This window comes from Ictidomys tridecemlineatus, unplaced genomic scaffold, assembly GCF_052094955.1.
Source record: "Ictidomys tridecemlineatus isolate mIctTri1 unplaced genomic scaffold, mIctTri1.hap1 Scaffold_85, whole genome shotgun sequence".
In the NCBI taxonomy this organism is placed as follows: Eukaryota; Metazoa; Chordata; class Mammalia; order Rodentia; family Sciuridae; genus Ictidomys; species Ictidomys tridecemlineatus.
The window spans coordinates 959,736-979,745 of record NW_027526100.1 but is presented as its reverse complement, the minus strand read 5'-3'; the positions used below and the strand labels follow the sequence as shown (position 1 = coordinate 979,745).

Below are 20,010 nucleotides of genomic sequence, written 5' to 3'. Positions count from 1 at the left end.
AATATGAGATGTCCCTCAAAAGCTCCTGTAGTAATGCAGTAATAAGGTGAAATGACTGGATTGTGAGAGCTGTAACCTGATCAGTCTAGCCTAGTTTAAATGGACCTCCTGGTAACTGTAGGTAACTTGTATGTGGCTGAAGGAGGTGGGTCATTAGGTTCATGTCTTTCCTCTGCTTCCTGACCCCACCATGAACTAAGCAGCTTTCCTTCACCACTCCCTTCTGCCATGAAGCTCCATCTCATCTCAGGCCCAGAGCAGTGGACTCAATTGACCATGGATTAAACTTCTGGAACCAGGAGCCAAAATAAACTTTCCCTCCTCTATATTGTTTTTGTCAGGTATTTTTTGGCACCAGACACACAAACATAACTAAAACTGGTAAAAAGAATGGTTCCAAAGGAAAAGAATTTTAAGGATAAGGTTCCTGAATGGGCTTTCATGTTTCGAGAACTGGTTCTCTGATTGGACTGAAAGGCACTAATGATTTTATTTCTAACAGCAAAGAGAATATTGATAATCTATGGTGTGCTTAGCAATACAAACATGCAAAATATCACCTATGTATGGATACTCCTAATCAAATACTTATAAGAAGCAAGATTATGAGTTACTATGTATTTAATCTTTGAACATTTTTGTCAAACTAATAAGTATATTAAGATAAACTTATTGTTCCTAATTGCACTACACAAAGTAGAGAAATAAAATAATAACCTCAGGATTCAAATTCCCAGTTCAAGAACTGAACTAATTAAAAGTTTCTGTCTTCCCTGAAAGAATCCCTTATCTTCTATGGCCTCAGTGCTAAGATTGCTGAATATCTAACCAATTCTCAAAGTACAAGTGGCTGAATTAATACACATAACAACAAAGGCAGAGACAGGAGTGATGGATCTGTTCACAAGCCAAAGAACATGAAGAACTACCAGCAACCACCGGAAAATAGGAGAGAAGCCTGGATGAATTCTCCCTTGGAGCCTCCAGAAGGAAGTAAGACTGCCAACACTTTGACTCCAAGCTTTTGGCCCCCAGAAATGCAGAAATGGGAGAACAAATTTCAGTTGTTTAAAAAAAATACCAAACCCATAACTTCAATTACCAATCTTGCAGTATGTCTGCTAATAAAGTGAGGACACTGATTAGAAAGAAATGGGATCCTGAAAATTAGAATGAAGATATATGAGAAAAGCCAAAAGAAGCTAAGGATATTAAACCCGCAAATCTGAACCTCCTGTCAGAAGTAGCCTTTCCAAGTCATCCGAAATTAACTCTGCTGTGCTTCAGGAATTTGTAATGCCCTCCCTCGAGTTAGGTGCCTTGCAAGACACTTCTAATTCCCCTCAAGATCTATTCCTAGTACCTCCATCCCATAGTCAAGACCTGTCAGGTCTTAAAGGTAAGGTACAAAATAAGACCAATGAGGATGTATGTGGTATACCCGAAGAACCACATGACTATTCCAATTAATATAGACAAAAACCCAAGGAATGTGTGAGATGGCTATTGAGGGTATAGGATAAGAGTGGATAGAAAATTGGCTCAAGTTGAATTTACTGATATGGGTCCACTAAATAGAGATTCCAGATTTAATCTTGCAGCTTGAGAAGTTAAAAAAAGCTCTTAAGTCTATTTAGTTGACTGGCTAAAAAATATGAATCTTTAAAAGGTGGCTTATATTAAAAATGAAGATAAAATGCCTGAACTTCCCTAATATACTACAGAGCAAGGAATACATGAGCTTAGGAAACAGGAATGAGTCAATTTTGCACATACATAACCACACTCCCTCTCTCTTATTATGTGATGCTCTGCATGACCTTTGGGCTCTGCTAGCAAGAAAGACATCACCAGAGGAGTACCCTAGACCTTGTACCTCTACAATCAACAAAAACAGGTATTTGTGTTTTTTTTTTTTCCTGACGCCAATTATGAAACAGGGATTGGTATGTACTGGTTTGGCTAACGTAGCCAAACCTGCAGAGGAACTCAGTACAGCTCAATTCATTGTTCAACAGCTACTGGGTTTATTTGGTCAAGATACTCGTAATATGGAAGCAGAAGCTTCTCATACCTGTTGTATTTGGAGCTATCACCAGGAACTAAAAGCTAAAGTAAACAAAAGACTTTCTTCCTGATAACTTGAATAATCTGGATGTGGACAAAACCACTGGGACCTAGTTATGATTTGATTATTTATAAAGTAATGCTAATTGTGCTAATACTTGGAAAGCATAAAAAATCTAGTTGTAAGTGATAGTAGTGTTTGATTTGACAGAAAACTAAAGTAAACTTTTAATAATAGTCTCTCTTTACATATGACTTAAGGAATTTATCTATGGATATTAGTAACCTTTTTCTATGATTTGCCCATAATAAATCATACTTGGTAACACACATAAAATAGAGTGGATTTGCCATATAAAACCTACTCCCTTATCCCTGAAAGATATACCTTTCAGCACAACCATGAAACATAAATTTGTGAGGGGAGACTCAGAAACCCTGAAGGGCTCTGGCTGCTATTGCTTTTCTTTTTAGATAAGAAATTACTGCTACCACTGAACCAGGAAAACCAAATGCAATTGGGATAACTGGATCCTCAGGTATCAGGGGCCAAAAAGATTTATGGCCTTTGAATACTGTGACTATACAATTAAAGCAAGGAAACAGTCAACTTTTTCAGGGATTACCAGCACTAACTCTAAACTGAAACTAATTCCAAGGACTCAAACATCACTCTTGTTCACCAGTCACAGCAGAGGCTTAGGGAGGCATGGCAACTGATGGGAGTTTTAGCTCAGGTACATGTGACAGTGAGTTTAGTGGGTCCCCAAAGCCCATTCTGTGGTTATTTCATCAGTTCTAGAATATATAATTGATATAGACATATTCAGCAACTGGTAAAATCTATACATTGATTCCTTAACCTCTATTATGGTGCTTCTGGCCTCCAGAACTGTAAGACAATAAATTTCTATTGTTCTAAGCCACTCAGCCTGTACTTTGTTATGGTAGTCCTAAGAGACTAAAATGCCAGCCAGGCATGGAACACACACCTAAAATCCCAGTGACACAGGAGGCTGAGGTAGGATGATCACAAGTTCAAGGCCAGCCTCAGCAATTCAGCAAGTCCCTCTTTCAAAATTAAAAAAAAAAAAGACCAGGGATCTAGCTCAGTGGTTAAGTGCCTCAATAAAAAGGAAAGAAATCAATCCTAACCGTATGAGATAGATTTTATCCTAAGGGTAATGGTAGCCCTGAAAAAGTATTTATACTAAGAGTACTAAGCAGGGAAATAACCTGACATGATCTATTGGCATTCTACAAATACTGACTTGAATATGAAAAATGAATTCAAGATAGGGAAAAACTAGGAGTAAGAAAATCTCTTAAAAGCTCTAGTCAATCTGGATGAAAGATAATGAACTCTGTAGCAATTTTAGTTTCTTTTTTTTTCAAGTGAATGAAAGCAAAAGGAAAATCTATACAATAACAAAAATAACATGAGAGAAGTCAAGAGCATTTTCTTGAGTAATTTCGGTCCACCTTCCACTCCAAATCACTGCATAAATCCACACACCATTGTCAGCTTTCTTCTGTTTCAACAAATAACTTGAATTTTCAGTATTGCTAAAATTTGACTATGTTCCTTATGGAAGAATAAGAGTAAGATACAATTTGCCAAAACATAGTGTCAATAAAAAACTTTAAAAATAAGAACTCTCATAATAATATAAATTAGAAATCTACTCTAACCATCTTGTCTGATAACTTTTAACATCCCTAGAGCTTTCTGCTAGTATCTATGATACACTGTCTTTTATTCTAGTTATTTTTTAACTTTCCATCTACTTTATCACTTGACTGTGAAGCGCTGTCGCCCTCACTATTGCATCTCCACGCCTTACACACAAGGCCCAAAATAAAAATTGGCTTATTGTTGGTCCTGTATTATAATTATTTTATACTTATGACCTTTAAAAATTGTAATACTGTCAATAAAATGCATTTACCTGTATAGCCCATAAATTTTCCAGGGATTTCTTGATTACAGCAATGACTGCAGAAAATCTGCCCACATAGTTGGCAATGGTGTCTGCGCCTAAAGGTTGTGAATTTTTCACTACAGTCATAGCACTCTTTACATTGGCTATCTGGCATCCAGTATTGCTTCAGGTCACTATCCTATAACAATAAAAATGTGTGAAGACTTCTTGAAAATACTGATTTTTATATTGTAATGGCAAATAAAATCCTTGAAGATTTTTTTTTTACAGAAATGAGAAGTTAATTCTAAAATTCATAAGAAATTCAAAAGACCAAAATGACCAAGAACAATCCTGAAGAATAAAACAGGATTTACATTACCATCCTTCAGGACTTATTCAAAAGCTATATAATTTTAAATAATACTGGTGCAAGGACAAAAAAAAATGGAGATATGGAACAGAAAAAAGTAGCTTAGCATACACTAGTGTGTACATGATTTTTGTGATAAGATTTACAGCACAATCAATGACAGATGGTCTTTCAAAAACTATGGTGCTATCCTCATGTCCATTATATCCAAATAGACATGAAAATAAAAGGAAACTTGACCCTATTTATTCACACAAATAATAAAGCTTCTTAAAAAGAATCATAGATCCTGGCCTGAAACTAGCCTTAAAAGGAGAAAAAAACACTAGCCTTAAAAGGAGAAAAAAAACTGATACAATAAACCACATTAAAGTTAAGAACTTAGATTAAAAAATTGTGATTTTCACAACTGAAATAAATAATAAATATACTATCATTTTATTCTTTATTTTTGGTACCAGGGATTGAACCCCAGGGGCACTCAACCTCTGAACCACATCCCCAGCCCATTCTTATATTTCATTTAGAAATAGAGTCTCACTAAGTTGCTGAGGCTGGCTTTGAACTCAAGATTCTCCTGCCTCAGCCTCCCAAGCCTCTGGTATTACAGGTCTGCACCACCACACCCAGCTTAACAAATACATTTTTTTCAAGTCATATTATGTCATTTTTCAGTGGGAATGGTATGATCCCAAAAAGTATGTAAGAAGAAATCTTCCAAAGCACTAATTATTACCTGGCTTTTTCCCTCCATGACTTCTTTGAGACGTTTTAATACTGTGCTGAGGCTTCGAAGCTGAACAGCTGTACGAGGATCATGACCTCCAAAGGTAGGTTCTGCTTTCCTTCTTGTATCTGAGTCATATTAAAAAAAGAGAGAGAGAGCAACAAAGGCAATCTTGTTAACGGTTCATTGTGTCTATATAAAACACTGCATCTATGTGATGTGAAGTGCTTTTATTTCTTGTATTCTCCCAACCAGTGACATAGGTTGAGAGTTAAGGGTGGTCTTTATAAGGGTAACAGACTGTTGAAAGTATTTCTTATTGCCATGTAAAATACTATTTCACAAGCAAGTAAGAGCTATCTAAGACAAGAACTATCTGAGCTGATGGTTTGGAGGCCTAAAACAGCAGCATCATCTACATGGTCAGAATTCAGTAATGATTTCTTTTGCTCTTTGGTCCCAACCTATAATAAATACCTGCTGGACATTTAACAGAAGAAAAAGCAACTCCAGAGGATTAAACACTAGCCATAAAAGGAGCAAAAAAAAAAAACTGATAAAATAAACCACATTAAAGTTAAGAATTTAGGTTAAAAAATGTGGTTAGTTTAGCTTAGTCTCTATAGTCAAATAGGTAAGCAATAGGATCAAATGGCTCACTTCTGGGGCTAATCATCAAAAAGAAATAACTCACCCCTAAAGATTCTGATAGAGGGCCAGGATTGTGGCTCATTGGTAGAGCACTCACCTAGCATGTTTGATCCTCAGCACCACATAAAAATAAATAAAACAAAGGTATTGTGTCTAGCTACAACTAAAAAATAAATATATTTTTAAAAAAATATTCTGATAGAATTCAAAACATCCAAGAGGGTATATTTGACCATGATAAAATCTGACAAATGTCCAAGCATATTATAACTGCCAGAGAATTGCTAAAACTCTAGTCCTATCCTTCTATATTGCACCCAACCCAACCCTGTAGTTCCAAACTGAAAGGGTCAGGTATTTTGGTCATAGTGACAAAAAGTTAAGACACGCCAGCTGTTTCAAAACCTAAGGGTGAACAGGAGGTGATCTGACAAAAAAGATGAGTTATCTGACTATGGACTGACACCTCTGTAACCATGAACCCAAAATAAACTTTTCTTACAAGTTGTTCCTGTCAGGTATTTTGGTCATAGTGACAAAAAGTTAAGACACTCCAGCTGTTTCACTGAAATGGCAATACTAAACATAAATCTATCTATAATAAAACAAGCCCAGATTCTAGCTTTGTAACCAGAATGGTAGATGCCCACCAAAAGTGCCACTAGTAGGTAACTGTACTTTTCTTGTGGACCAAAACTACTGCAGTTTCTATTCCTGGATTAGTGTTATGGTTTTGATATGAGGTGTTCCTGAAAAACTCAAATTAGTTAATGCACGAATATTCAGAGATGAAATGTTTAGGCTATGGACACTATAATCTTATCAGTGAATCAATCCATTTAATGCGTTAATAATCTGAATGGATTACTGGGTGGTAATTACAGGCAGCTGGGACATGACTGGAAGAAGGAGGCCAGTAGGGGTATATCCTTAGGCCTTATATTTTGTTCCTAGCTACTCACTCTCTCTACTTCCTAACTGCCAAGAGCTGAGCAGCTTTCCTCTACCATGTCCTTCTATTCTAACATTCTGCCTTGCCTCAGGCCCAGTGTAATGGAGTTGGCTGACTATGGAGTGAAACCTCTGAAACCATGAACCCAAAATAAACTTTTCTTAAAAGTTGTTCCTATCAGGTATTTTGGTCATAGTGACAAAAAGTTAAGACACTCCAGCTGTTTCAAAATCTAAGGGTGAATAGGAGGTGATCTGACAAAAAAGATGAACATCCAATTAGCTTAAACACTCTAGTCTAATAACCCATGGAGCTCCCACTAACCTAAACAGACTGCAGTTATTTCTAAGGTTTCAAGTACCCACAGGCAACTGCAGTCTAAAAATTTTAACATTTGTCTCATTCTTTCAAGAGAAAGAGACAACAATCACATAATTTTTAATATATTTATTGTCATAGTTATTTTTGTTACTCTCTTTCTATGCCTAATTTACAAGTTAAACTTTATCACAGATGTGTACATATGGGGATAAAAAACATAGGGTCTGGTACTATCTGTGGTTTCAAGCCTCTACTGGTACAGAAAAGAAGGGAGGTTTAGAGTATATCCCTGCAGATAATGGGAACTACTATAAAATGGAAAATCTGGGGCTGGGGTTGTAGCTCAGTGGTAAAGCACTTGCCTAGCATGCATCAGGCACTGAGCTCGATTCTGAGCACCACAAACAGATAAATAAAATAAAGGTCCATCAACAACAACAACAACAACAACAAAATAATAATAATTTAAAAAATAAAATGGAAAATCTGCCTCAAACTCACTATTTGCCAGATTTATATTAGGTGTGCTTTGTTTTAGTTGGGTGGAAAATAAAAGATTACAAAGAAATGAGAGGTTGATATCTAAATCCAAATTTACAAAGAATTATCTAAAACAATTTAATGAAATAATCACTGTATCTAAACTGCACTTATTTTTAAACACTTTGAAACACTTTTTAAACACTTTTAAACACTTTGAAAACTTAATTTAGCATTAGTAATACCTCAGAGGTGGTACTAAAATGTAAGTATTAGAACGACCAAATTATTCTTGAGTCTCAAAATATAAAGCAACTATCCATGAATTATAAGTTGAAAAAGGAGACAAAGCTGTGAGAATTACAATGGCAATGCTCCGCATACCGGCAATAACAAACTGTGAAGCCCCTTGCATTTAGCTACTTAGAAATACAAGTTTGCACCCCACAAAGGACACAGGCCAAGAGCAAGTGGCAGCCCAGCAATGGAGTTGAAGAATTCTGCAGCCAGAGGCATGCACATCACATTTCACTAGCACCCAAATACAGACACAGAATTCATTCACAAGACTGAAACTAACCTGTGTTCTCCTGGGGATGCTGCAAATTGTTCTCTGCTGAAACTCAAGCAAGTAATTAATCAAAAAGCAGCCAAGAGGTCTGTTGTTTGCCTAAATCAAAGTTTAGTGATATGTTTAAGAGCTTTTATTCAGATATCAACAAATTCTTTCACTAATTAAGTAATAGTTTTATTTATTCTGGAGAGTACCTGACTATTCCAAACAACAAGAAAGTTAAGTCAATAAATAACTTGGGAAACAATGACTGTGGAAAAATCTTAGAAGAATGAAATAAGAACACTGTTTTACCTAACACTGAAGAGCGTCGCTGAAGTTCCTCATTAAGCTGTTTTTTATAAGGAACAGGTGACCTCAACTGATTGTGTCCTTGAAGGGAGCTGAGGGCTGGACCAACTTCCACTGGGAGAAGGGTGCTCTCCTTGGCTCCCTTCTCCTCTCTCTGTAGAGCAAAAGAAAGGTTGACATTATTTGAAAAATTGAGACACAAGAATTCACCAAAGAGAAAACAGCAAAGAGAAAACATGAAATTTTCCAGACAACTATATTATATATATGCATACATACACACACACATAGATATATATATACTTATATATATGTATGTATATATTACATGCATAATTTAAAATTAGGCTTTTGGATTTTTTAAAAAGAAAGAAATCCAAAGAGTAGAGCAAAATTATAAGCCAATAATCACACCCTTGGTATATGTGATTTTCTGTTTTACTTTTCATTTGAAATTTGAGGAAACAGAATGCAAGCTTTTTACACAAAGGCCCAGAATTTTTGCTGTGTTTATGGAAGAGATTCCTTGTACTATTGAAATAGCACCCAATATAGTAGCTGCTCAATAAACGTTTACTAAATAGAGTATTATCTTATAAAGAGTCTACATAATATAATATCTTAGATGGAATCTTATAACAATAAAAGGACATTATGTAAAAATTTTAAAACTGAATAAAATACATACAGTAGTTAGTGAAAATTGTAAAATATTTACATTAGTCCAGTAATACTGATAGTATAGTAATACTAACCTAAGATGTTAATAATAGCAGAAACTGAATGTAGGGGTAAACTAAGTGCTCTGCATTATCTTTCCAATTTTTCTATAAATCTAATAAAACTGTTTTAAAAATTAAAGCTTATTTTTTAAAAATTATCATCTTAAAAATGTACCAAGTTTTTACAGTACTTTAAACCTAACCATTAATAAACTTAATTAGAACTATCAAAATTTCTACTGAGGGGCTGGGGTTGTGGCTCAGTGATAAAGTGTTTGCCTCGCACGTGTGAGACACTGGGTTCGATCCTCAGCACTACATAAAAACAAGTTAAACAAAATAAAGGTGTTGTATCCACCTACAACTAAAAACAATATTAAAAAAAATTCTACCTAGTCTTGGCTCAATGGCACACATTTTTAATCCCAGCAGCTCAGGAGGCTGACACAGGAAGATCACAAGTTCAAAGCCAGCCTCAGGAAATTAGTGACACTGTAAGCAACTCAGCAAGACAAGCTCTTGCCCTGTCTTTAAATAAAATATAAAACAGGGCTGGGCATGTGTTCAGTGGTTAAGCACCCCTGGGTTCAACAGTACCCCCCCCCAAAAAAAAAGGAATCTAGCTTTTTCTTCTTAAGCAGAAAAATCTGGTGATATATGAATAAAGCACCTTCTTAATATTTCACTTTCTCACAAAGATACAACATGAAAGTTGAATAAGGGAACTATAAAGAATCAAAACTGTAAGGTTTCTGATGCTTAAGAGTAAGTCTTACCTTTGTTAGATTGAAAAAGATTTACAAAAGAACTATATGCTGACTTAAAAGAAGGTTCATCCTGGTCAAGAGTCAAAGGTTTAAAGTGTGTAAGATGAGAAGGACTGGTAGGAGGTCGAGGCAAATCATTAGCAGAGTCCAATGTTGGGGAAGTCTTATCATCTGTGGCCATTTCATGAGTCTGCAAAAGAAAAAAAAAAGTTACTGTTTCAGAAGCCAAAAGTTAATTTCAAACAATATGCATATATCTGGAAGGTCCTATTCTGTGAGAGTTTTTACCTATGAAAACCAAAGAGTCAGTGAATTTAGCTTAGCATACTCAAGTGAAGGTTTAAAAACACTGCTGTCTAAATCAAATCTCAACACCTAAAACTGATGGTCAACCTAATTTCAAACATTACTATTAAAATCATTTTAAATTTTTTAAATTAAAAAATTTGCAGGTAAGGCATAAATGTGAGCAGGCAAAGAAGAAAAATATTTTCGTATCTGTAAAAGTTTTTGGGAAAAAAGGTACTTAATAGTTTTTTAAAGTTATAGGGGGAAACTGGTTTTATGCCAACATATAAATTCCTCCATCTTACTTATTTCAGCTTTTCCCTCTAAAAATATAACAAAAAAAATATCTACCTAAAGAAAGGAAATAAAATAGTCATCCTTTAATGACATTTCTATATAAACTCAACAATTAGCTCAAGTTACACCTTATTTGAATATTGACAACTATTCAAATCAATAAGCTATGCTCCATCATGTTTCCTCCCAGGAATATGAACTTGCTATTTTCCCCTTTAACCCTATATAAATATTAAGATAAAGTTCTTCCTAAAGGACTTTTTCCCCTAAATTACCAAAAATCATAATTCAGCCAAAGCAGTAAATCTCCACATCAGAGTTTACCAAAAAAGCACCGATTTATATTTTGCTATTCGGAGTTATAGTTCAACCAGAAGAACCATGCATACCTCTAGTTAGTCATTAAAATGCTTTAGTTTCTAATATAATTTACACTTTTAAAAAGAGGACATTACACTCTTGTAAATGCTTTGCTTCTCTAAAATCATATGCACCATCTCATTTTATTTTTACAATCCTGGAAGGTACATAAAGCAGTCCTCATTACATTTTTATCTTCAAGGCAACCAAGGTACTCTGAATCTAAAATAACTTTCCTGGGGGCAGGTCACAAAGATAGTTTGGGAACCTGCATCTAATCTCACCACAAAATTCTTTAGATTGAAATTATTTTTGTAGCTTTTCACAGACCTCCAAGTCTAGCCTATAAGCTATTTTCTAGCTACTCAAGACTACTCAAGACTTTGCTTTATTAATAATTTAATTGACTTTTAATTCAAGCACAAATGAAACCACTAACTTAAACAGAATTTTGGCAATAAATATTTATTAGAAGCTGGGGCAGGGAGAAAAAGAAAAAGAGTAAGGGGGGAAAGTGAGAGAAGAGGAGGAAGAAGGAAAAAGGGAAAAAGTCTTTAATATCATCTTCTATTGGGGAAAGTAGTTAATAATCCTTCCAAAGTATCATGACACTCCATATTCCAGCTTCAAGACTTAGAAAATAAGATGGTGACTGATTAAGTACAAACTCAAATTTTTGTTCTGTATTTTTTAAAAGAGTACTAGAGATGAAGGACATGATGACAATAGCAACCTCAGACCTAAGAAAACAACCTATATTCTACTTTCACAAAAGTAATATCAGAAGCAGAGTTAAAAACCTGCATAAAGAGCCTTAGAATTACCTTGAATTACTTCTAAAGATCAACTAAACATGAAACTTTTATTAGGTTTTGGAGATATGAAGATAAAAAATTACAATATTAACATATAGCAAGTATTGTCTCTACAACATAAATACAATCACATGGAGTTATCAATAATAATTACATGATATTGGGATCCTGAAAAAACTACATTACAACTCTAATTTTTTGACAACTCAATAACTGCTTATTATAAAAACTAGGACTCCTTCCTGACAGGTAATTAGAAGTATTTATCTACTTACTCAAAGACCTCTGATGTATCACCAGCACTCCACCTCTTTCCATTTCAAGGTTAGTGTAGTATATGCATATTACCTTGTTAGTAAAGCTAATCAGTAGGCTATGGGGTATTAAACGTAGGAAATAAGTGGCTCTATCAGCCAATATCAAAATTTTAGTTAGAATATCCAAGTATCAGCCTAGTTATCTCTAAGTAGTTTTTTATAAAAAATACTCAAATTGTATCTAATAATGCAGGACAGTTTAATACTAGTAGTGTTGGCTTCCACCAACAAAGAGTTTTGTTGTTGTTGTTGTTGTTCAATTTTTGCCAACAAAAATACTAAAGGAATACCAAAACTGATCCATATTACTCTTTCCAGAAAGAAAGAGGCAGTTCCCAGGAAATTAGTCTTGCCTCTCAAAGGAGTCAACCTGCCCAAACTCAAGAAAAAGAAAACTAAGAATATTTTTTTGTAAGAATGACAGAGTATGACCTTTTGGAGAGGCAGAAAACGAGATTCAAATAAATTCGAAATAAAATACTGCAAATATGCCAAAATACTATCTGTATTGTCATTGTACTAATTTTTACTAAATGAATGCACGGAATTAACATCTTAATAATTTAACGTATTATACACAGATACACAGAAATAACCGATTCTGCTTGATACAGAATTCTAGCATTTTTCATATTTCTTGAATGTCTTAATAACAACAAACTCTAAACTAGGCAGAAGACCCCATATTCCTAAAAGTATCCACCCACTTCATTCTCATCCTCTTGCTGAGAACATTCTTTAAGAAAGGGAAGTACTAATTTGGAAACCAAGTCTCCCCAAAACACTTTGAGTTGAAATAAAATCGCCTTTAATAGCAGAAACAAGCTTTTAAGGAGATATACGCATATTTGAAAGCCCAATGTTGTTACCAGTTCTGTAGCTTATGAGCTTTCTTTTCCAGCCTAATGATGTACCTCTGACACATGGACCAGAGCTCGTCCACTCAAAGGGAAGAGGAGTGGGCATTCCTCCTCCTAAATAAGTTCGGGCATGAGGGTTAAAAGAGGTGCAAGGGAACTTCAAATGTTTCAAGGAACCCTCTTCAAGAAGGGCCCTACGCGGCTCCCGTTTCACTCGCCAGACTCAGGGCAGCCTGGAATTAGGAAGACCAGCTAATGCTTGGGACAGGTTCTTGGCCTTTCCTGGCCCAGCCGCAACCCAGCGAAGGAGCCCCATCTCTCGCCCTCACCTCAGCTTTCCCCCACCGCTCTGGCCCGCACAGCACCCAAGCCGGCCTTCTTCCCACTATCAGCCCCAGCTGGCCACACCCCAGGCCTCTCCTTTATCTGGGCCTCCCGCCCCGGCCCCGCTGGCCTCCCTCCACCCCAACCCCAGCTTCACCGGCTCAGGTGCAGGGAGCCCGCCCCGGAGCGCAGCGAAGGGTTACTCCAGTCGCTGGCTGTTGTGGCAGGAAGCAAAGATGCTTACGTGGTAGATGCGGCGTCTCCCTTCCCCCCAAGGCTCCGCCCCCCTTCCTCCTCCCCACCAATCCGCAATCTTTCCTGGGGGCCGACTCCGCCCCCTCCTCCCCGCCCGCACGACGTTCGGATCAGATGCTCAGGCAGAAAGAGTCCAGCCCAGAGAGTGTCGTCTTGGACCACTTGGCCAAAGCTAGGCCTCCTCCGCCTTTTTTGAGGAAGCCAGGATCACAGCGGGTGTGAGCGTCACGAGTGTGGGTCACCGGATGCGTGCTTGGTGTCCTGGGCACCAGACGGGTGCTGGCTGGGCCGCGGTTACCGTATGTGTTCGACACCGTGAGCACTCTTAATGGGTGACAGTGCTCGGCGTTCTCCTGACCCGGACTCTGACTTATGTAGCGCTGATCAGTGGGTGAGAGCGAAGACGCTGGCGTCAGACTTGCAGGACTCCGACCATAGCTAGGCATATTCCCCTAGATAAATTGCTAACTTCTTCAGGCGTCAGACCTCTGGTGTGTAAAATGGAGTTAATAATAGCAGTACCCACTTCACATACTTTTTTTTTAAGATTATGTAAAACAGTTCATGAAAAGCTGTTGGCAGAGTGCCTGACCCAGAGTTAGTGAGGTTGGCTCTAGGCTTTTCATTCAGGTTTTGAGTTGCAGATGCTAAGGCTAGCTGGATTGTCACTTTGATTCGGTAGAAAACATACCAAAACCTGCTGACTGAAATTGTGGGGCTTGGCAGAGGAGCACAGAAAGGAAAGAAATATAAAGGGAGGTTCTATTTTAATTCAATTCTGGGGATTCTTTTCCTCAGAGAGTTTTGGCAAATCCTCATTCAAGCTTTCTTTGAGATGATCTTTTCATCTGCTAGAGAGTACCACAGAAATCTGTCCTAGTACAAAACCTGGTCACTACCCTCAACTGGGCCCTTCAGCAATCATTCTAGAGAGTGTATTCAGCTTCCCCTTGTCATTCTTCATTACTGCGGTGCCAACACACACACACACACACACACACACACACACACACATATTACCTTGACTAGCATTCTCTAGAGAATCTTATCTAACCAAGTGAAAAAGCCAAGGTTACTTTGGGTGCAATCCTTAACAACCTAACCTCCCCTGCCACAGCTTTTTCCTGCATCCACATATCCACTTCTACCCTGGCCTACCTGGATCCCTCCTCTCTGGTAGAGAGAGGTCTGCTCTTTCCCAGTTCAATCCTCCTGGCACCCAATCTACTCTCCTGTTCCTGGTATCTTGCACTGTATCTTCAACCAATCTTTTCCCAGTGACTCTTTGTTCTCAGCCTATGAACATGCTCAAGTCTCTGCCTTCTAGGAAGAAAAACCAAAAAAAAACCTTTCTTAAATCAGTCCACCATATATTAATATTTCATAAACCTAAAATAAAGTACAAAATAGACCCAGAGAGCATATGAATAAAGTAGTCATACTAGACAAGAACACCTTAATGTATATAGAAACTCCATGTATGATTAAAAAAATAATAATAAAACATCTATTCAACAAACTATTTTTCCCCAGCATAGGGGTGCTTTACCGCTGAGCTACATCCCCAGTCTTTTAATGTTTTTTTTTTTTAATTCTGAGATAGCTCACTAAGTTGCCCAGGCTGGACTCATTTTCCATCCTTCCACCTCAGCCTCCCAAATACCTAGAATTCTAGGCATGTGCCTCCAGACCCTGTAACAAACATTTTTGAGTCACCAACAATGTGTGTTAAGTAGGCACTACTCTAGGGATCAAACTATGAACATGATTATAGTCCATGTCCTCAATAAGTTTTTCAGTCCAATATCTGTATTCACTTACAGTATAATCTGTGGGGAAAAAAAGATGAAAAACTGGTTACCATTTGGTGGTGGGGAGAGAAATCAGTTTAGATTCTGACCTCATACTAAACATCCAAAGTCATTCCAGATGAATTTTATCTGTAGAGAGATGATTTGTGTAAATATCCTCCCAGAAAACTCATCTTAGCCTCCATTTATAATTCTTGCTAAATTGACTATTGTTATAGTACTATATTTATATTTCTCCCCATATATTAGTTGCATTTTGCTGAAAATAGCTTTTTCTTTATATTGATTACTATCAATATGGATGCTAATCACTTTTCTGTGCCTGACTCATTCCACTTAATGTCCTCCAGGTTCATCTTTATTATCACAAAGATTTTTTAAGACTCACTGATATTCCATTATCCATATATACCACATTTTTTCTTTATCCATCCCTGCCTGATGAACACTTGGATTGATTTCAATTTGGGTCATTGTAAATCATGCTACAGTTAACATAGGAATGCAGATATATCTTTGATACACTGATTTCATATACCCAAAAGTGGGGTTGCTGAATCATATGGTAGTTCTATGTTAAATTTTTTGAAGTACTTCCATACTGTTTTCCATAATGAGTGTACTAATTTACATTCACATTAGTAATATGCAAGCTTCCCTTTTTTACTCATACTCTGCAATGCTTCTTATCTTTTGATAATAGTCATTCTAACAGGTGTGAGGTGGTATCTTTCACTGTGGTTATAATTTGTATTTTTTCTGATAGCTAGTTATATTGAGCATTTTTTAAAAGATATTTTATTAGTTGTTGATGGCCCTTTATTTATTTTTATGTGGTGCTGAGAATCAAACCTAGTGCCTCACACATGATAGGCAAGTGCTCTACCACTGAGCCACATCCCCAGCCCCAATATTGAGCATTTTTCATATCTATGGGCCATTTGTATGCTATCTTAGGAAAATTCTATTCACATACATTTCCCATTTTATAGTTGTGTTTTTCATTTTTTTATTATTAAGTTGTTTAAGTTCCTTGTATATTTTGGATAATAGCACCTTATCTGATGCAAGGTTGCAAATATCCTCTCATTCCGTAGCTTGTCTTTTTGTTCTGTTGACTGTTTGCCTAGCTTTGCAGAAGCATTTTGGTTTCATGTGTTGCTCATTTGTCTATGTTGCTTTTGTTGCCTAAACTTTGGGGTCATAACCAAAAAAATTATTGCCCAGGCCAATGACATGGACCTTTTCCCATACATTTACTGCTAGTAGTTTTACATTTTCAGATCTTATATTTGGATATTTAATCCACTTGGCCTAATTCATTCTTATGCATATGGACCTCCAGTTTTCCCAATACCATTTATTGAAGACACTGCCCTTTTCCCATAGTGTGTTCTTGGCAACTTTCTGAATAACCCATTTACCATAAATAATACTAAACATCCAAAGTCATATATTTCTGGTACCTATTCTGTTCCATTGGTCTTGTGTCTGCTCCTTTGCCAGTATTATGCTGTTTTGTTACTGCAACTCTGTAGTGTATTTTGAAGTCAGGTAGTGTGAAGCTTCCAGTTTTGTTCTTTTTGCTCAAGATGACTGGCTATTCAGAGCCTTTATTGTTCCATGTTCTATACAAATTTTAGCATTGCTTTGTTTTTCTATTTTTGTTTTTTAAAAAAAGTCATCAAAATTTTGACTGATATAGATTGACTCTATAGATCACTTTAAGTAATATGCACATTTTAACAATATTAAAATCTTTCAATCCATGAACATGGAATGTCTTTTCATTTATTTGTGTCTTCTTTAATTTATTTCATCAATGTTTTGTAGTTTTCAGTGTGCAGGCCCTTCATCTTCTTAAGTAAATTCATTCCTAAGTATTTAATTTTTTGTAGCTGTCATAAATGAGACTATTTAAATTTTCTTTTCAGGAGGGTTTGTTGTTAGTAAATAGAAATGCTAATGATCATTGTATGTTGATGTATCCTACAATATTGTCAAATTTGTTCATAATTCCTAACAGTTTTTTTGTGTCATCTTTAGGGTTTTCTACATGTAAAATCAAGTCTTCCGCAAAGAAGGACAATTTAAGTCTTCATTTCCAATTTGGGTGCCTTTTATTCCTTTTTCATGCCTAATTGCTGTATCATATTATGTTGAATAGAAGTGGCAAGAGTAGGCATTCTTGCCTGATCTTAGAAGAAAAGCTTTGAACTTTCCACCATTGAGTATGATGTCAGCTGTTGTTTGTCATTGAAAGCACTTCCTAATTTTTGACCAGTAGGCTTATCTTGAACTTCCCTGTTCAGTGGCCTGGAGTCGGTCAGTTCTGTACAAAGAGCTCTAACTCACTTCAATAGGTAATGCAAAGATGTTTTTGTTGGTTTTTTGCAGTACTAGGGGTTGAACCTGGAGCCTTGTGCATGCCAGGGAAGTGCAATCATTGGGCTACATCCCCAGCTCTATTTATAATATTTATTTGTTTGTTTGTTTGTTTGTTTTGGGGATGGTTGAGAAAGAAGAATTGCAAGTTCAAACCCAGCCTCAGCAAAAAGCAAGGCACTAAGCAATTCAATGGGACCCTGTCTCTTTTTATTTTTTTTAAATTTTGAGATAGGGTCTCCATAAATTGCACAGACTGATCTCAAACTTGGGATCCTCCTTCCTCAGCCTCCCAAGTCACTGGGATTACAGGCATGCACCATGGCACCTAGCTGCAAAGATGTTTTTTAAAATTATGAAATTCAGTTCTGGCTAGGATATAATAAAATTAGCTCCCCTTTACCCTTTATATAACTATATAAATTGTTATATCCCTGCTATAGAATGATTTGGTAGATCTAACAAGCCTTAAAAATTCCTTTATTCATTCATTCCAATTCTAGCAATGTAGCCTAAAGAAATGATTCAACTGTTTTTAAAAAGGTAAGTTAAAGATATCTGTCATAGTTATTTAAACAATAAAATGAAGAAATAAAAGGAAACAACACAACTAACATAAATGACAAGAAATTAAGATGATCTAATCTGTTCTAACCAAGACAAATGATAGGTAAGTAATATAGATAACAGAAAATTATGTTTACTAAAACTTTATAAAGCATTTTGAATAGAAGTGGCACAATCAACTTTTTTGAAAAGTTTTTTGTGTCTCCTTTTTTATACCTCCCATTCATACTTTAAACTCTTTTATTATTATTTCTTTCAAAATTACTCTTAGAATCATTCTACTAAATGTGCATTCATGAGGTCCTTCTGCTTGCCAGAATTATTCTCAGACTGTCTTTCTTATCTCTTTGTGGTATTTCCTGCTTTTTGAAAACATTGCATGACATGAAAACTCTGCTGATTCTCTTACTGCCCCCCAGATTTTTCTTCCCATTTACTTTGGGAACTCCTTTTCTTCTATATGGCCCTTAAAAATGTGAGTATTACTCACAGTTCTCACTGAGATAGGATTTCTTCTGATTCTGTACTCCTGAATGATCTCATATGCTGTTTTCAGCTATTATCAGTATATGCTAAAGATTACCAGATTTCCTTCCCTCTTCAACTCAGACATCCCTCCTGAACTCCAGATACAGATGACTGCCTCCTAGACATCAACATGCTGTCCCACAGGCATTTCAAATTCAACAAACTTTAAACTTAACTCATTATATTGGTCATCAAATCTGTAACTCTATCTTTATTTCTTCCTTGTTGAAGGGTATCCTGTCACCCAAACTCTAAATCAAGAAGTCACCTTCACTGTTGTCTCTCCCTTAATCTTCATGAATAAGCAGTGATCAAGCCCTACTCATATGCAGATTCTCTAAGATCAGCAAAATGAAAATATAACAGCTTTTGAATACTTAGGAGAATCTCATTATCTTAATGATAGTCTCATAACCAAATCCTAACAGAGATTTCATGACCCAGATTTCAGTTTGTATTTATGACAGTATTTGGCGTTAGATATTATTAAAATATTTAGATTCTTTTATTGATCAAATGAAAGGCGAATAATGACAAAGTATGCAATATTAACCAAATTGGGGAAAGTGGTGGGTTAAATTAATCATAATGTGGCATCCAATAGAATAGGCCAGTTCAATTCAAAAGAGCCTGCATGTAAGCAGGGAGCTTCATATTCACATTTCTATCAGCAATCTAATTTCAGTCAAACATCAATTGTTAAATTTAATTGATTTTATTAATGGTAATTTATTGTTTCATAGTTTTATTTCTAACCATTTTGTCTATAGATTTATTATTTTAAAGTTGTGTAAGAATTATCAGCATATGGTGCATTACATTTAATTTTTTCAATATATATTTAATAATATTTTAATGTAAGTCAATGTGAAATCTACAAGAAAATAATATTTAAAGTCAACCTGAAATCTACTCATTCCTATATTAGTGGCCTAAGAAACACTGTTTTATGAGATTCCTATGTCATCTTTCCTATCACATTGACTTTGAGACAAATTTGCAGCCCTTCTCTAGCAAATGTTTATGATTTGATGGAATATTTTTATGATTAAACTCACCGTGGTTTTGAATAATATCCTATATTTATTTTATTTTTACCTCATTTTTCTCATATATTACCAACATTTTTTTAGATACCTTTATTTGTATTATTTATTTTAAAGAGAGAGAAAGAGGATTTTTTAATATTTATTTTTCAGTTTTCCGTGGACACATTTAATTTTTTTTTATGTGGTGCTGAGGATGGAACCCAGGGCTTCATGTGCGAGAGGCAAGCACTCTACCACTAAGCCACAACCCCAGCCCGTTACCAACATTTTTTATGAAACTATATTTTAGGTAACTTGAAGGATGCCC

General features: G+C 36.0%; 1 pseudogene; it reads right to left on the bottom strand.

The window, feature by feature from the left end:
* Positions 1–13,384, bottom strand: part of LOC144374746 (1-phosphatidylinositol 3-phosphate 5-kinase-like) — a 34,300-nt pseudogene extending 20,916 nt beyond the window's left edge.
* Positions 13,385–20,010: the final 6,626 nt, after the last annotated feature.